Here is a 15,235-nt window from a genome sequence, read left to right as displayed (position 1 = left end):
ATAGCTACCTGGTGAAATGAGCAGGCTTCATTGAGTAAAATTCAACATAAATATACTGATCACCTACTCATTAAAAGAAGACTAAAAAGAAAGAACACATTTACATACTTTTTTTTTTTTTTAACCCCATAGGGACGCTTCAGGATGAGGAGATGTGATGGATTGGCTCAGAGAAATTAAGTGATCCTGAATCCCACAGTAATTGCAGTTGAAACAAGAGCCTCATCCTTTGACTTTCTAATACAGAGCTTCCCCCCCATTATCTCACACTGTCTCAGAGGCTCTGTTCTAATGAAATATATTTGAGAAAGGAGGGTACTCAGAGAGTGGAAAGCGTTCCTGTAACTCCTCTAAAATTATAGAAGAAAGGCCAGGCACCAAACTGAAGTATCGTCACGTAGAAGGTCAAGGAAAAATGTTACGACCACGAGACATGGAATGAGCTGAGACACAGTTGGAGGGGAATCCTCTGTCTTGGAGAAGGATCTGAGAGACACTGACATTTTCAGCTGCCAAAATGTTTTGCTTGGGGCCGCCCTGAGAACAGAATAGCCAAGTGGGATGAGCACAGAAGTGGGGGTGGGGTGGGGGGGATGATACGTGCTGGCCCTTTTCCAACTCTAGCATTTTCTCAGCCACTTGAACAAGTAAGGTAGAAGAGCTAGAACCTTTAAAGCTGCCTCTCAGTCCTTTCTGTCCTTCAGTTCTTGGGAGCTGGTATCACCCAAGTCAGCAGGAACCTAGTATGTAGGCAGAGCTGGCCGCAGGCCAGGTTCAAAATTATTCCTGCACCCTGGCCTTGGGCAGGGAAGAGCACGGCCCGGGTTCTCTCACCAGCAGGGATCAGTAAATTCTAGCCGTACAGGACCCAGACGCTCTTTGTCCAGCAATGTTTTCCCAGTGTCTCCTGGGGAGTGATTCAGGGCCAAGGTGACAGTGGGTTTGGAGCCCAGATGAAAGGATCGCAGGGACCACAAGACAAGATCCCTTGTGTGGTGGCCGGCTGGAAAGAGGAGGGAGTATGTGTGGAGGTCAGTGACGCAATTCTCCTGGCTCGCAGAGATGGAGGAGGAGAAGGCCCGCGGTGTGTCTCCTTATAAAGAGGCCCTTACCACATGAAGCAGGGGGTGAAGGTGATCCCACTGTGAGTCACCCAGGAAGGGACGCCGTGTGCCCAGAGCCCAGAGGCGAGGACTTGTGGATTTCCCACTCTTTCCTTCTATGATGTTTTGCGTAATATGGTTGCTTTAGTCACTCAAGCTATGCTGCTCCTCTGTCTTCTAATCCATTTTTTCTCCTCACTCGCAACTATCCCTGATGTGTATGGGTTTTAAATCTATCAATTTACTCTTGATTTCTACAGTTGTTTTTTTTTAAATCTGAAGTTTGATATCTGTTGATTCCAAGAGACTCAAACCACACTAATTGTGTTTGCCTTTGAGAAGATGGCCTGGTGGCTCTTGGCCAAGCATGGTTGTTCTTAGGTTGTGTTTGCTTTCCTTCTTATCTTCAACCAAGGCAGGTATCATATCCTGGACTGGAATCTGAAGGCATTCTAGGGGGCCCCTGGATCCAATTGCCCTTCAGTTGAAAGCAGCTCTCCTCTGGCCTTTATTGAGGTCTGGGATTGCAGAGAGCTCTGGGGAGTGTCTCTGTAATCAGCCAGCCACCAACCCCACACTGCCTTGTAATAAAGCAGCTCTATATTTGTTCTGTTTATAGTCTCCTCTGTAATAATGCCACAGCCCTCACTGTTCTCTCTCTTTGGGGAGACTTTCTGGGTAATAGAAAATTTTGAAATGTTAAAGAGGGTTGTAGGCTCAGAAAATGTTTTTATCTAGGATGTGTCTTAAGTTGGGAAGATGCCCAGGAAATGCAGGCGGCCAGTACCCTAGGGGAGGAGTGTCTTGTGGTGAGCGTGTTGTGTGTGTGTGACACTGTGGCTGTAAGGACCGTTGGGGGGGGGCGAGGGGAGGTGTAGGAGAAGCTGCGGGTGCGTGCCGTGTGGTTGCAGGAGGTGTGGAGTGCACTGCTCTCGTGGTGGTGGCAAGTGGCGAGTGTGGTTGGAATGGAGTAGGAGAGGTGTGCAGAAGGGCCCGTGCGATGATGGAAAACCTGGTTTTGGCAAATTTCAAACCGGTCAGGTATGTTGGATGGTGAGACCTGGAAATTTAGCCTCAGAAGAGAACCTATTTTAAAAACCACATCCCGTCCATTCTTTCAGCGGATACCCCCTTTACCCCATCCGTCTTTTCAGGCCTCGGCTCCACACATTTCTGCTGATAAGCCTTGTTCCTCCCTCCTATTACTTCCAGTTGCTCGTCTTGCTTTGTAAACCAGGAGAAGTTAGAGGCAGGCTGTTGAAGAGAGGTGCTGAGCAGTAAGCCACGCTGAGCTGGGTTCGTGAGCACGAGCCTGATGTCCCCGGCTGATGGCTTTGAAGTTTACCTGTGTGATGGCTACCGGGAGTTGCCGTCGCCAGGGCTCTTAATAACAATTCTGATGCCTCCTTTTCCCCTCCCCCCTCTCTACCTCTGCCCACCCCCCACCCCCCGGATTCTATAAATACTTTATTATATGGCACTAGTAAAACTTCAAGTATTTCTTTTTATTAGAGCTACATAATATGGTAATTGTGTGACAGAACACAGCTCCCTGAGCAGCCCCCACCCTTTTCCTAGGTGTGGCCTCTCACCACCTCAGCTTGGGCTCGGCCCACAAGCCTCTCTGTTCCTCTGGAGCGTGTGTGAAGGGGGCTGGGTCAGCTTTGCAGACAGAGCTAAGGGGTCAAGGCCTCTGGGGGGGATCAGGCGAGAGGAGTCAAGAGATGCTCCTCTAGTTTTCAGCAGTCTGCCCTGGTGCGTGAGTACAGCAGGAATCTTACCATGAGCATGAATTCTAGTCATGGCTTGAGGCGACTTAATCTGCCTTTCCTTCTAGTAGTGGTGTCACGTGCCATAGAATAGGTTTTGAACTTAGACCTGGGGCCAGGGGTGCATAGGTTTCTTTGGCTCTGATTCACACAACTTCTCCTTTATTTGTTTATTTTTCAATAACAGTCATCCTTCTTCCTGATGCCTCCTGGGTTCAGAATCTGGCGGCGCCAGAAGAACCTGGTCCCTCCTGCCTCTTGCTGCTTCAACCCTACAGCATCTCTCCTCGTAAACCTGACTCATTGGTCTCTGTGGCCGCTGGTTTCACAGAAGGTGTGAGGCTGGAAACGCCACAGTCCGTAGATCTTTCCTTACTGTTAATGTGTGACCTGCTAACGGTCTATTTTGTTGCCTAATTGAGCCTTGTTATTTGATTCAAGTTTCTGTCCCGTGAGACCTGGCTTTGAAGCTTCCCTACCCCTCTACTGTGGCGACTGAACTAAGTCAGTGGTCCCTACCCACTCTTCTCTGAATTGAGTAGTCCTTAGTTTCTGCATCTTTCCTTCTGCAAAGCTTGAAAATTGGGGATTTCTGCCTGGGTAGCAGCTCACAGAGCCCTCAGTGCCAGGGGCGTGGGGTACAATGTTGAGTCCTTTCTTAACTGCCCTTGTGCCCAGTGTTTGCACAGGGGCCAACCCCCAAACTAGACTCTGCCATGCACTCTTTACTCCCCATGGAGACGTATGGGCATATGCTCTTCCCACCTTTAGGGCCTAGCCAAGGTTAATATTAGACCTTCTAGCTGGGCTGCTGTTCCCGAAAGCCACAGGGTGTTGTTAATATTCATGTGACCGCAGAGGCTCATCAATATTCATGAAGTATCTGCAGTCTTCCTTTAGGCCCTTAGCTTGGAGAAAACAGGAATGATTAGAGTTTCTAGGACTTAAAACTAACCCTATTTCCTGGAGTCTCTTGAGGAGGAGGCAAACCTTAAGAGTCAATGTCTGGGCCAAGAGAAAAAGGAGTTTATATGCCAATATCCTAAATGGGTCTGACAGCTGAGTGGAGTTGCGCTGGATGGCTGCTGTTAATGTCATCATCCTTAGCCAGGATTTATTGGCTACCACTCTGGGTTTAGGTTCTTGTATGAGGTACGATGGCGGGGTAGGAAACTAGCATTGTTAAGTACGTAGCATGTGCTAGGGGTACAGTGATAACTGACATGATTCCTGTCCCGAGAAGCGTATGGAGAAGAGGAGACAGTTAGATGTACACATACCTATAATCCAAGGTGAGCGTGCTCTACTAGAGATGCACAAAGTGCTCAGCAGGGACAAATGAGGAAGTCCTTCTCTGTGGGGAAATTAGTGAAGGAATCCCAGAGAGCCCTTGAAAGGAGGGTGGATCTAAGCAAAGTGAAGCAGAATCTTCAAGGTACAAAGCCCTTCGGAATGCCCCTCCTGGGCTCCCTGCATTCCAACCTTGCCTGCTATGCCTTTTATCAGATGCTTTAGCTATTCTAGTGTCTTATCTAATAGAACATCTTTCCTCTGTCGACCCTTCGACTTCCTAGGTGGGAACATTTTCCCTTTTTTCCTGAAAGATTTAACTAGTAAGAGCTCCCAATGGTGCTGTAGTCGTCGGCATAGGTTGGGTATGTAAAAAGATGAGCATCCCTCCAGATTGTATAATTAAAAGAAGAGCATGAGAGCCTAAGGCCACCCTCCCATGGTATTTAGCACTAGTTGGCCTCTTAGGATTTTGGTGTGTTTGAAGGATGCAGGGGGCCTGAGTGACTGTAGGAAAATCAGGACCATAATAAAAGGGATGCAAACAGAATTTTAAAAAAGTATCCAAGGAAAATAGGAGTTTTTAATCCAGAGAGCAGATTGAGTGGTAGCTCATTCTTTTAAATATGGAAATTTAGCACGCGCAGGGTGACAGATAGCTTTTCTACATTTCATTCAAGATATTACAAGAAAGGATGAACTTGAATTATAGCACGAAGGGTATGGTTGAAGTAGAGAGAATGCTTTACCTGACTAGAATGTTACCAAGGAAGCTTTGGAAACTCCCTTCCTAGAATTCTTTAGATTCTTTTCCTAATGACAGGCTAGCCCAAAGAGTCTATGGTTAACTCCGTTCCCCCCGATTTATTGGGTCATGGTAGGGCCTATCAGAAGCTTCTCGCTCTTCTACCAGATGACAATGCTTTTTATGGAGCCCCACATATTTCCTGTGGTGACATTTGGGAAAATACTTGCATATAATTTAAGTTGTCTGTTCCAGGCATCTCTCCATAAATTCTACTAAAGACTTTGTAAATCTTGAGGTCTGAGGAAGCTGACCTTGGAAGCTGGTATGCAATTCCTAGAGTTAGGTCCAGGAATGGATTTTAGAGAAAACAACAACAACAAACTTTCCCCTAAGGAATATGAGGAAAAAATAATATTAAGAGTTCTTTTTCTATACACATTCATTGTCCCACATGTATGTCCTTTTCTTTTATAGCAGCTTATATTTCTTCATTCTGTCTCTTTACAAAGCCTGTTTATATTTTTGTCTTGCTTTTTGCTGTTCACACAGGTATTCTGTAAGAGGAGTGCAACTTTGCTAGATTACCTTAATAAATCAGGCAAATGACGCGCGTATAGAGGCTCCGTGAGAGTAGAATCCCCGTGTCTTATTTACCACTGTGCCTCCAGCTTGGGCCCGGTTCATATTAGGTGCTACAGAAATATTTGTTAAATGGATGAGCAAATGTTTATATTTGTGAGATGAACTGACTACTCAGTGAGCTTATTGCTTATTAGAATGTTTGCCCAGACCATAGTGAGGACCACAGGAATGGTAGAGCAGTGTAAAATATCTAAGTCATTGCTCATTGAGTGACACTGCTTTCATTCTACTGTTTGATGACAAAGGATCATGTCATCTCAGGGCAAAATTAGAATATCTACTTAAAACCAGGAAAACCACAAGTGTGATATAGAAATAATTCTAAAATCTATGGAATCTATTAAATAGAGAAAGGGCTTGCTGAGTAGTCACAGTTCTCAAATCAGAAAGACTTTTGGAGAAGGAACTTCACAGGTTAATGGCTGTTAAGACTGGACCTAAAAGCCCGGTGAGGGGTTTCTGGCTAGTTGGACTTCCTAAGACATTGATCCCAGGAAAAAAAAGGAAAAGGGTGGAACACTGGATTTGTCCATTGCATGCCATAGGAGTATTCCCTTTGACAGAAGCTATGGTTTCTTTTCTCATGGATTCCATTCCTGTAGGGCTTATGAAGAATTAAAGAAAGGGAATTTGAGGTCCATCCAATTTTAGGGATCTATTCTACTCAGCTTTCAAAAAAGGACAGCAGGTGGCGCCAAAACATTGTCCTACTTCTGCTGGCTTGGGGAAAGACTCCAGGTGGAGAGAGGGAAGGATTCTCTTTGGAATTGGGGATAGGGAGAGGGGGACTGGCTACCCTGGCTGTTGCTCAGGTAGGGAATCCTTGTGGGGCTCAGTGTCTGCTAGCTTCTGTCACCCAGTCATCTGTACCTCCAGCGTTCTACTTTGGAAGAGGATTGGTGAGGAGTGGGGGGAATCCCAGCCAATCAAAGAGTGGAAGAGGAGCCTGCCTCTTCACTTTCTGTCCCTGGCATGGTAGTGTCTCCTTTAGGGCCTGATTCTATCAGGTGCCATGGTTTCTTATAAGGCTTTTGCCTTATTCTGTGAACCTTTCTTGTTTTCCTTTCTGTAAATCTGTTTCTATCTTTTGACAGGTGTCCATCTTAGGTATGTTTTTTGTTCCAGGACACGTTCCTTATGGATAGAGTTCTTATTTTCACCTGCCTCTCCCCCATCCCTCAATGTCTCTGGGAGGCTGGGAGTGGAGTTAAGGGCATGGGGATGGAGAACACTGGCTCCTAGACGAATTTAAACTGGAGGTGCTAGTCAGGGGAGCCAAGGAGGACAGGGAAAGGCGGTTCACAGAGGCTCTGTGGTTCTGAAAAGGAAGCAGAGTACTGTCAAGACACCAAAGCAGAATGTTACAAGTCACCTCAGGATGGCTCTCCAGCGTCCGTGCTGCAGCAGGCCCAGCCCTCCCAGCCCGGACTGCCTCCCACCCCTAGTCATTAGCTCTCTTCTAGCATTGTCCCCGACGCCCCTCACTTCCCCACTCCCTTCATAAACCCGCCGGGCTGTCTCCAACCTTCATTCCTTGAGCTTGTTCCTTGGGCCTCCCCCCTTCCCTGGGGCGGGTTTAAGGGCTGGGCGGAGCTGTCCGCCTGAATCCCTTGTGGCCCCTTTGGTTCCTGGTTCTATATATATCCCTGTCCTTCTCTGCACAGGGTTTGATAGGGCTTTATGGGCATTTCCATCCGCTTCACAGGCACAGCCATCACAGAGGCGTGTTTCACCCGAGAAACCTCAGCGGAGCCTGGCCTGTGGCGGACTCAGTCTGGCCCCTGAATCAAGGCTCTCTTCTCTTCCTGCCCTCCCCCAGCCCTCCCCCTCCTGCTCCCCACTACCTACCCCCAAGTGAGTAACAGAGCTCTGGGGAGCACTCAGACTCATTGGCAGGGCGTTTTGGAACGCCAGAGACTCCTGGAGAATTCTTTAGTGTCCGTTTCTCCGCGAAGTTAGCCAGGGAAGGCATGAACCCTGACTTCTGGCTTAGACTCTGCTGTAACAGGGAAGTTGGGCATTTCTTGAAAAGAATGGAACCCAGTGGGTGCTGGCAGGTTCTCTTGAGGCATCTGAAGAGAAAGAAGAATTTTTACGAACTAAGGCTGGAGGAGCCAATGGAGGCCTAGTGAGAAGGGTCAGGAGCAGAACTGGGTCACAGGAGTTCAAAGGGATGAAGGGAGGAGGGTACCAAGGTAGTGGGGAGGAGAGGAATCCCCAGGGCACTTCCTTTTGGCTCATTCTCTGGCCAGGAGAGGAACGATCAAGTCTAGTTTAGAAAGGGGAAGTCTGCGTAGAATAAAGGTGAAGCCTACTAATCAGGCTAAGATTTGCACGGGGAGGCAATAGAAGCCCTTCCCCATTTCAGGACGTCTACCATCCCAAACAATCATAATAGCTACCATTTTTGGACCTAATGAGTGCCAGGCTCTCTGGCTGTAAATTTTGTTGTTACTCCTCACCATCTCTGTATGAGTTGGTATTTTCCCATGGTGTAGAGGGTGAAACTGAGATTCAGAGACTATAAGTTGCCCAACGTCACATAGCTCATACATAAGTGATGAAGCCAGCTTAGCTTTCAAAGCCGGTCGGCGAAATCCAAAGCCCATGCTCTTTCTCCTCCATCGTGCTACCTCCCTAAGGAGCCCATAAGAAGGTGACGGGGCTGATTCTGACTTAGTTTGTGGTCAGAATAATGTTTAGTCTCTTTCCGTTATTTAAAAACTTCACATTTCCACATGGTTCTCTGAACCTGACACCTGTGTTTACTTGTGAGTTTCCCTGACATTCTGGCTGATGCCTCGAGCCTGGGAATTCCCAGGGCACCAGGATGCTTGGCCGTGCCCCATAAAGGACTGGTACATCTGTGTATGCATCTCTTTGTTATTACCCAGCTGAGCTCAGGCAAGAAGGCAGCTCACTGTTGTTGCCTAGAGGCCTTCATCCCTGGCTTAGAGACATCAGTCCATTTGTGACTTTGCTGTCCAGAGTGGCCTGGCTAGGTATTTTCTTTTCCCTGCGATGTTTACTGTTCTTTCGTGGGATTTCAGATTTCCATGATGGCGGAAGGCTTGTAAAATGAAGGGGTGGGGGAGGGTTACCGTGGCAGGAGCCCGGGCCAGGCCAGGTCGAGCCAGCATTACAGACAGCTTTTATAATGGTGTGCAGGGCTAGGAGGCTTGTAAAGGCAATGCAGGCAGATAGGGGGATAAATCATGCAAGCAGTGGGCAGGGTGGTGAGCCGAGGTTAGGAATTAACTTTGTGTTGGATATAGCCCAGGTTGTGGGATGGGAAGAGAGGCCTCTCCTCTTTTCCTCTCCTCTCAGCTCTGTTCTTTGCCTCTCCTTTCTGTTGGCCCTATTCACTGCAGTCTGTGACATGTTTGCCCTGGTCTTTCCTGTCCCTCCTCCAAGTTGCCTGAACTAAATCAACAAGGGAGAGAGTACCCCAGCACACGGGAAGAAAGTGCTTCGTGCATCTACCAGTCAAACTGCTTTGTTTTATTGCAAATGTGGAATGGACCTAGATGACCCCTTCCTTCCTATGGCCATAGATAAGGGTGCCCATCCCTCGTTCCTTTCTCCTCGTTCTCATGTATGATGGCCTTTACCTAGAAAATGGACCTGAATCCTTTGGGATCATAAAGAACGCAGAAAATTCCTTTCCAGCTATTCTGAGATTCCCCATCTTGATACAGGGTCTCAGCCGGCTTGAGCCAGGGGGCAGACTTTGACTGGCTTCTTCCGAGGGCAAATCCAGACAGCGTCATTCAGGGTGATGGCATCTTTTTCTCGGCGTGGGGGAGGAGGACTCAGGGTGGCATAGATGGAAATGAGGAGGGAGCTGGGCGAAAGGCAGAGAGACGCCCCGTGAGTGGTCAGAGTGGACTTTGTGTATAAAAAGTCGTCGAGGTTAAATTTTCTCTGAAGACTTGTGCGTGTGTATCTAGTGGCTGAGTGTTAAGAGGTGGGACAGTGTGGGACTTATTGCCGGGACAGTGTTTATAAGCCTCTTCAAGTCAGAGTTATGTCTGTTATGGTCTTTATTTCTCCTTACAGGCCTTTGTGGAAGGCTTTGCAAATTGTGGGCGATCAATACATGTTTTCGGCTGTCCTTTTTGGCTCTTGGTGGCTGCGATCAGCCAGTCCCTAGGCCCTCTTCTTCCATTATTCCTCCCTCCCCCTCCAACATCTCTCACCATAAATTGTCCCTCTAATCATCACAGCTTTCAAGTGGATGGCTCCGCCCAAGCTCAGGTCATTGACTGCATTTCTTCCTCCCCAGATCTGTAATAATAGCACTACCACTTTTCTTTCTAATTAGGCCCTAATTGAAAACTGGTTGCATTTGGACTTTTCTTCTTCTGTTCTGCTTTTTAGTTCCAGTGGTGGAAAAACATTCAGCTGAGGTTTGGGTTTTTCCTTTCTTTCCCCCCATCCCTTTTTTCTTCTCCTCCTTCTACTTCTTTTTCTAAATATGGTGGGATTCTTTTGGAAACGCTGTCCCCAGCCTGTTGGAGCCCCACTCACAAACCCCAGCCTTCCCCGAGAAGACCGGGTCTTTTCAAGTGGTTTGCGTTGAACACGTCGGAGGCCCCCAATGCCTGTGACAGTTTCTGTTAATTATAGAGGCTCTTTCCCCCCTCTCACATTAGTCAAAGGAGTTTTGTGTGTTTTAACAGCGTTTTCCCTTGGCTTGAATAAGACTCTGTTCAGACATTTCCTAGCTCTGGTGAGACGGCAGCACTCACTGGTACCCGGTAGCAACATTTCCTTATTTGCTTCTCTAGGGGCTTCAGAGATTACAGTGGAGGGATGCTTCCCAGTATGCCTGAAATTGAGTTGTTTCTGGATGAGAGACACAGTTCCTACACAATCAAACACTGCTGCAATGGGCGGCCTCAGATATAAAATAGATACGCACTTGTGTGTGCAGATGTCCTCCGGGTCGTGGTGTCTCTTTGTGCTTTCACTGTGCTCCCAGCCTTACCCAGGCCCTGTGTACGAGTCCCCTTCTTGTCCTGGGGGTCCTGATTGTTGGGTGACACCAGAGCACTTCCGGGGATGCTGCTTTCCATTTTCTGTGTCTTAGGCCTTCACATTACCTCTTGGAGGCCTTTGGAGCACTTACACTGCCGCCGTCTTTAATGTGAAAGTGCCCTTCTGTCTTGAAGCCCCCAAGAATGACATTTTGCTTGCTTAGGCCAAGACATTCTAAATAGGAACCAGCCCTGGTACAGGGTCTGTGGAGGCACTTCTCTGAGATCCAGCTACCCGTTTGGTTAGGAGAGAGGAGGGGACCACTGAAACAAGCAGTATTCAACTAGAAATCCTATGTGGGGCGGCATTTTGCTGAATTTTGTTGAATGCAGGCAGCCTGAGGTTCGTCTGGGAGGGGATCAGCAGGGTCTCCACATGGAGCTGTGGCTGGAGAGGGATAAGAGACTCCTCACAGGCAGAGCGGCCTTGGATGTGTCACTTCTAATTGCTGGATGATAATGGCTTGTCCCACTGTGGGCATTATTGTTCTCTCAGAGATTTACTTGCCATGAACTCAAGAATGATTTGCTTTTGAAGATGCTTGTTTCCAGCTCCTGCACCATTTCCCTGGCCTAGAAACCTCCCTGTCTGAGGCACTGATTTTATTTGGATGAAAACATTGTGGGGCAGACTGATAGACTGACAGGTTCTATTTCAGGGCTTCTCCTTTGAGCTTCAGAGCGTACTTAGCGTGCGAAAGATGAACTTTTTTGGAGTATTAAATGGGTGACAGTCTTCATTATGGTAACTCTCATTTCCCCTTTTCCAGAAGTACAGAATACTTGAAAATAATATCAGTTCTGGCTGTAGCATAATAGGTTTGGCAAGGAATCGTAGGCCATCCCGGGAAGGTCAGCTAGCTCAGCTTCTCCATAGTTTATAGAAGATGGAACTAAGACCCGTGGAGGGAGAGTCATTGCTCCTGGGAAAGATGGGGGTGCAGTGGACAAGACTCTTCTACTGAGTGGGTGAACCTGGAGGCACATCACTTCTCTGGGGCCCCCGAAGAGGACAGAGCCCTAGGAAGAGGGTTATGGAAATTCATGATGATTACATTTATTAAAAAGTTCTTGGATCCGAATTCAGGGAAGCTGGTTCCCCTCCTGGAGTATAATTTCCCCGTTCTTTTCCTCTTTTCTTTCCTGTCTGTCTCCCCCTCCCCATTTGCTCTGGAGTCTGTGCTTCAGCACGTATTTGGTACACCAAACGCAAAACACCGTCCTGCCCTGTGACCACAGAGACTGCAGCGTTGGAAATTCCTCCTAAATTGCTGACATGGTTGTGCTGTACATTGTTTATATTTTATGACACACGTTTCACAATATAAACTGTGATATATTAAGGTAAAACATTGAACAAGTGAAGCCGAGTCACAAATACTAGTGACGTGTCTAGTTAGCACCGAGCAGGTAAAGGAGTCTAACTTCATCACTACCTCTTTCGGTGCCATAAAGTGACAGACGCTTGTCTACCCCACACTTTGAAGGTGCAGAGTGTAAACAGTGTACCACATAAAGGCACAGGAGCTTTCTGTCACACCGGGCAACTAATTTCAGCAAATCTTTTCATGTAGTTTTCAAAGTAGTTTTATTTGAAATACTTTCAGATTCTGATTCTTGGTGGCATAACTCTTGGGGGGTGGGGGGGAAGGGTATCATCGTGTCCTGCTAGGCAGAGGTTGGATCCAGACTTTTTATGCTTATTATTCGTTGTGAAAGCCATGAGCGTAAGGAAAGTATAAAAGAGGATGAAGGCATCAGAGATTTTGAACAGAACTAAGTAGCCCAACATCTGTGATGTTTGTTCCTGAAAAACTGTGGGTAGCCAGAGGTTAGCTTTCATGGAACTAGGATTGATGAGTCCTTTCTCCCTCTGTGTATGTAGTAGGACCTTTTGCAGCTGGGAGCATGGCTTTGGGGGCCTACTTCAGCAAGCTGGGCTCCCTTTTATCCTGCAGCAAGAGAAGGATTTAGGTGTATGCCGTTAGGAGGCTTCGAACAAGTTCAAGGGAAGCTCAGGTTTTCCCTTCTGCTCCCTGGCTTTGCTCTTAGAGAGACTGCAGTTTATTGGCCAGTTTGGAGTATAAAGGTGCACAGTTAGCTGGGATAGAATTAATAAAAGTAATGATTTATACCTGCACGGTGTTTACGGTCGGCAAAGTACTTTCACATACGTTGTTTTCTTTTGGTTCTGCCTCTGTGAATTAGGGCGACGTTTTTGTATTATTACCCCTATTTATAAATGAGGGAAGTGGGGTCCCAGAGTTTCCCGAGGTTACATAGCAAGTAAGCAGCAGAGCCAAGACTCAGACCAGGTCAGTTTAGATTGTTCCATTAGGTTAAGTTGGTCACCTGGTCTTCTACCTTATGACTCTTGGTTTGACCAAGGGCCAGGGTTCAAAAGGATAAGCTCCCCAGTGTTCTCGCCATTCAGTTTCAATCTCTGTTATATTTCTCACTATTTTTAGCAATTTTTATTTCTTTCTGACACTTTCTTTTTCCTCTCTTACCCCTAACTTCTCTGACCCCCCACTTTCAGAGACTGCCTTATTTGCTTTCCTAGAAATTCCTCTTTTAAGGCTTTTGGGAACTTTGACCTACCAGTAGTAACTACGTTTAAGAGAGTGTTTAAAATCTCTCCTGCCCCTCTCATTCATCCCCCACCCCCAAAGCGTGGCCTCGCCCCATCCTGCCATCATGCTGGCCAAGCGCGTGGGGCAGCTGTGGTCAGTCCCATTTATAAAACTGGTAAATATGGGACCGGTTTCTGTCCCCTCCAAAGGTCAATATTTGTGCAGAGTTTAATTTTAACTTAACAAGCAGTTGTTTTCTGCAGCTGCCCTGGTGTGTTGTGTTGTGTGCTTTCCTTTCCCCTCCTTCCCACTGACTGTATGCGTGTGTGTGTGTGTGTGTGTGTGTGTGTGTGTGTGTATCTGTGTATCCGTGTTCACGCTGTAGACTTAGTTCTGGTCTTCAGAACCTGCAGCCCCCGGGCTTGGCCATGCTCTGTCTCACCAAGGGCATTTGGGCTGAAGGGAGCTAGATAAGGCCTTGCATGTGGAGATCACAAGCTTTTTATAGAGGTCAGGGGACAGAGACCCTAGTGTTCGGTAATCCTAACGTCATCATCATATCTTCCTTTGCAGGAGAAATTCCAGCATGCAGGATTTGAGAGATATGGTCCCCTCTTTTAAAATCTGCAGTGTCCCCCTGCATTGCTTTCTAAGGAGTGTTAACCCCTTATCCAAGAACCCTGGGTTCTAATCTCAGCAGCCGCTTCTTGAGTGAGATGAGGGAAATGCATACGGTCACGTCTTAAGGCCTCTTCCAGCTCTTAACGTCCTATGGTTTTATGAATAATAGGACATTGGGCCGGGTATCAAGAGTAACTTCTATTCCAGTTTCTAGCTATAGAATCATTTAGAAAATGATCTTTCCCTCTGTTCCTTAGTTAAGGGGATGTGACCTTTGTTCCTGACAAGGATTTTGTGTGAATGGATGAGATTTTATTTAAAAGAACTCTGAGCTGTTTAAATAAAGAGAAATGCTTTAATACTAAGCTCATCTTACCTACCTGTGTCCCCTTTCACCAAGCTGCTTAAGTTTTTTCAGCTTGGAAGCATGTCCCTGACTTGGACGCGTAGTCTAACAGGTGATCAGCTCAACTCTTCAGAGCGTAGGACGTGAAATGGAGGAGGAGCTGTCAGGAGGTGGCATGTGGGCCCCAGCCCCAGCCCCAGCCCCAGCGGCCACCTTCTTACTCTTCCTGGAACGTACTAGACGTGTGACCCACCTTAGGACCTTCGTACTTGCTGGTCCCGCGGCTAAGAATGCTCTTTCCCCACATACCTGCATGTCTCATTCCCTCTCTTCCTTCAGGCCTTTCTTCCTGTGCTGTCTTCTAGCTGAGGACTTCCTGGCCACCCTCTCGACAGTGTCATCCCCACCTGTCGCCCCACCCCCACCAGCGCTTTCTGTCCCCTTTCCCTGCTCCGTTTTTCTCCTTAGCCTTATCATTACCCAACATACCATGCATTTGGCTTTTTTTTATTACGCTGTTTTTCTCCCCTGCGAAGGCATGGATTCTCAATGAGGGCAGGGATTTTTGTCTGTGTGTTCACTGCTGTCTCCCCAGTGCCCCCAGAACAATGCCTGGCACACAGACGCTCTCAAAAACGTGTTTGTTGAATACGTGGAAGGAAGGAAGGGAGGGAAGGAGAAGTAGGCCCCCTACACTGATGATTCTTCATCGGGGGTGTGTAACCCATAGGGGAGGTGCTCAGGAGGATTTGGAGCCTTTTTCAAACTATTCATATCCTTGCCAAAAAAATTCTGTGTAGCCCCTCTACTCCAGAATGGTTAGGAATTATTGCATAATGACCTGTAGTTACTGACAAAAATATGTGGTATGCCCCTTGTATGTTGGGCGGAAAAAAGTTAGGAACCACTGTCCTAGGCAGCCTGGCAGGCCTGTCCCCTCCTGGACTGTGAATGGCAGGCAGCCTCCATGGCTAGCAGGAGATTTGTGTTTTTCTCCTCCTTCCCACCTTCCCTACCTCCTATATACCCCCAACCCATGCCTCCTTGCTCCTCCCCTTTCCTTTATTCTCAGCCAGACACCCATCCGCCTGCAGCACACAGAGG

General features: G+C 47.5%; 1 protein-coding gene across 3 annotated transcripts in view; it reads left to right on the top strand.

Annotated features, from left to right (window-relative positions):
- The window catches only part of NHEJ1 (non-homologous end joining factor 1), a 73,170-nt gene that overhangs the window by 29,145 nt on the left and 28,790 nt on the right, over positions 1–15,235 (top strand). The gene's annotated exons all lie outside the window — the stretch shown is intronic.

This window comes from Rhinolophus sinicus, chromosome 17 (genome assembly GCF_057876585.1).
Source record: "Rhinolophus sinicus isolate RSI-liver-muscle chromosome 17, RSI-T2T, whole genome shotgun sequence".
In the NCBI taxonomy this organism is placed as follows: domain Eukaryota; kingdom Metazoa; phylum Chordata; class Mammalia; order Chiroptera; family Rhinolophidae; genus Rhinolophus; species Rhinolophus sinicus.
This window is presented reverse-complemented; position numbering and strand designations above follow the sequence as displayed.